The sequence below is a fragment of the Sceloporus undulatus genome, chromosome 4 (assembly GCF_019175285.1).
Source record: "Sceloporus undulatus isolate JIND9_A2432 ecotype Alabama chromosome 4, SceUnd_v1.1, whole genome shotgun sequence".
Taxonomy (NCBI): domain Eukaryota; kingdom Metazoa; phylum Chordata; class Lepidosauria; order Squamata; family Phrynosomatidae; genus Sceloporus; species Sceloporus undulatus.
The window spans coordinates 127496713-127500349 of record NC_056525.1 but is presented as its reverse complement, the minus strand read 5'-3'; the positions used below and the strand labels follow the sequence as shown (position 1 = coordinate 127500349).

Genomic DNA, 3637 nt, shown 5'->3' with positions numbered 1-3637 from the left:
CAAATTCCTTTGGCAAACTACACTCTCTCAGCCTCAAAAAAAGGCAGTCAATGGTACCCGCTTTCTTCGCTGGCAGTTGGAAGCCCCTCCGAGCCAAGGCAGGCCCCAGAAAGCCCTCCACGCTCCAGTATTCCCCCCTCCCGGGAGGGGAGGGATGAGGAGGACAGAAGGAGAGGAGGAAGAGGAAAAAGAAGGAGAAAAAGAAGAAGGGGAAAGGGGAGGAGGAGAAAAGGGAGCAGAAAAGGAAGGAGAGGAGGAAGAGGAGAAACAAGTAGAAGGAGAAGGAGAAAGAAGGAGAGGAGGAGGAGACCAAGTGGGTGAGAGGAACACTGAGCTACAGCCCTGGAGACCAAACAGCCAAATCCCTCTCTGCCACAGAAACCCATTGCGTAACCAAGTTGGGCAAGTCACATTTTCCCAAACCACCACCCCCACAACAAAGTTTGCCAAGAGAGCCCCATGATAGGTTACCCTTAGGATTGCCATAAGTTGGAAAGACTTGAAGGCAACACTCACCTTGAAGAACCAATGGTCAATGGATGGGGAAAGGAAAGAGGGCCTGGGGCAGCTGGTCACTGGGCTCTCTCCTCCTTCAAGGCTGCATCTACTGCCTGGAGAGAGGCCAGGAGGCTGGCAGCGCCATGGGCCTCCAGGGCCTTGGCCAGGCCAGCACTGCCAGGAGGAGCTGGCCACCACAAAAGCCTCCTCTCCTCTCAGCCATGTGGAGGAGCATCTCCTGGTAGAGGAGGGACTCCTGGTGCCTGTGATGGCGCGCCACCGACCCTGCTCATGTGTGAGGGTGGGGCCAAGCCAATATGAAACCCCCATGGCCCAGAACCCCCTCCAAAATGGTGGCAAGGTTGTAAAATTTTTTAAAAAACTAAAATAAAAATAATATGGCGGGGAAGGCCTCAGTCAGTCAGGGCCCAGGACACCATTGCAAAACTAGGGCGGAATGCTCACAGGGCTGAAAAACCATGATTGTCACACCTAAAAGTGGGACATGGCAACCCTAAGTGGGATGAGGAAGAAAGCAACTATAGCCTTAGTGTTGCTGAACAGAAGAGGCTTATTTTGCCTGCTTAGAGAGGAGTGTGTGAAAGGAGGATGAAGAAACTGGAATCCTGGAGTCTTGATGGGGCTGGAAGGAGTATCCTTTGCTTGCTAAGGTAGGCGAGGAGGTGAGCAACTAGAGGCTTATTGTCTGGAAAGGAGGAGTTTCCCTAGCCTGGAAGAGATAAGCTCTGAAATTTTAAAGCTCTTTAAAATTTATGGCGGGTGGAATAAAACTTAATTTTAGCTACTTCAGCTCTGTTGGAATACATGGACTTTCAGCGGCACCAGAGGCATTCTCTCATGCGATAATATGCGTTTCCTCCTGTTCCCTTCCATTCCACCCTCTTCCCGTTCTCCAAGCCCTGTGCAATAAACTTATGAGTTTACATCACGAGACTAGAAATGCAACCTCAATGTAAATCAAGATGTGCCTGTAGTCATATATTTTGTTAACTTTTTTCAGATCTGGTCACAGTGGCACAAACTTTCATTACAGCCCAGACAGATTACTGTAACACACTCTACATGGGTCTGCTTTTGAAAAGTGTTTAGAAACTTCAACTGGTCCAAAGAGCTGCAGCCAGATTGCTAACTGAAACTGTCTACAGGGAACATACAACTCCCTTGTTGCAACAGCTTCACTGGCTGCCGGTCCATTTCTGCAACCAGTCCAAAGTGCTAGTTTGGATATAGATCTATGCCCTGCATGACCACTACCCCCACATTCCCACAGGGTGCATCTTCCTGCTCCAGTGATCCATGTATCCCATCCAGCCTTCCATTTGACCCTAGATCAGTGTTATTCAAAGGAGTGGTCCAGTGACCAGTGACAGTCTGGGATCAGTTGGCTGCTAGTCCATTGCCAGTTTCCAGTTATAAGTAAAGACTGATTCTTCATTATTCTGGGGCATTTTGACATTTCTTCCAATTTCACCATTCATAAACTCCTGCATTTATCCTGTATGAAGTCAGGCAGAAAAAAAGAGTGGAGGATGATCCTTCTCCATCAGTCTCCTGAGAATCCTCATCCTCTCGTTCTCAGTGACTGAAGGCTGAACTTGTCCTGCTCCTCTTTCCGGCCATGGCTTTGAGGTGGACCTCAATATGGACACCAAGGGAACTACTGCAGTCACATGCAACACTTGTGGGATGTTTCTCTTCTTGCCTACAGAAGTGGAGAACTTCACATGCACCAAGTGCAAGTTGGTAGCACTCTTGGAGGAGAAAGTACAGCAGTTGGAGTCCAGAGTAGCTACACTTCAGCATATTAGGGAGCAGGAGGATTTCCTGGACACAACAGAACTAATGATCTTGGACGAGTACCACGCAGAGGAAGTTGCCTATTCCTATGTAGGGCAATTCATACAATTTTTGAAATCAGAGGAGAGGACTTGATGACGATTAATAGATGACAGACAATAACCCAAGCTGGGAGAAAAGGCAACATCCTGAGAAACTGCAGGGAACTCTTATGCCAAGTACCCCATAAACAAACAAACAAACAAACAAGTTTATTGAATAGCCCAAGGGCTGTTTCAAAATACTCAAAACATAGTAATACAAGCAATGCCACACACATATATGTAAAATGTTAATACAGCACCCTGGGAAAGCAAAGGATGAAACACATTTTACTTTTTATTAACCAGGGTGTCCATTATGCAAGCTACCTTAGAACTGCAGCTTAACTCTATCCATTTACTAAATTCTAACGGGATTCCTTTCTTTTCGTAATTTAGTTCCTAAAATGAAAATTGGATCACCAAGAGTCTTATGTAGTTCAGCCCCCGCAGAAATTATCAATCAGAAGTGAACTAAACAAGCATTACCAGTTTCAACTGAAGGATGAAGTTTGTTGTAATGTATTGTCATTTGTTTTCATTGTTTTGTAAAGTAGTCAAATTTATAATAACCTGCCTGGCAATTTTGAGCTCCTCCCCAGCCTTAGAAATAGTTCTAACACCTAATTTGTAATTTGCAGGTGGTTTGCCTGAATAAAAAAGGGTCTTTCCCAAACAGCAGAAGGAAAACCCTCCAACCCCTGCCCAGCTCCAACTACTTGTTGATGAGAGAATGATACTCTACATTTGTTGAAAAGTGTTATTTTTAATTAGGGCCACTTTAACACAAGTAGAGGAAATAAATCATATCACTTTTAAGAAGCACTACACCATTAGGAAAAAAAATGTGTTGGAGATTATTGTGTGGAAAATCTTGCCTGTGTATAACATTTCATATCTTCCAACATTTTATAGTTTAAAACCATGACACATGAAGCCAAGCAACAATAAGATGGCAAAAGCTATTAATGAGGAACTAGGAGAAACGCTTGCAGTGTGCTTTGTTTGAGGTTGCTGGGAAGGGCAAGAGTCTGCTCTCTCCCCTCCCCTCCCTCCTGCTGAGTTAACTGAGTGAAAGCTATGCTTGCATATTGAACTCAGCTTGCAGCAACTGAAACATGATGAGGGCAAATGAGGAGGAGGAGAGAGAGAATGGGACATTTTAGAGAAGCTAAATCTACAGCATAATAATAATAATAATAATAATAATAATAATAATAATAATAATAATAATAATAATA

General features: G+C 44.6%; 1 protein-coding gene across 1 annotated transcript in view; it reads left to right on the top strand.

Annotated features, from left to right (window-relative positions):
- LOC121929040 overlaps positions 1 to 3637 on the top strand; it is a 31625-nt gene that overhangs the window by 15237 nt on the left and 12751 nt on the right. The window lies entirely within an intron of this gene.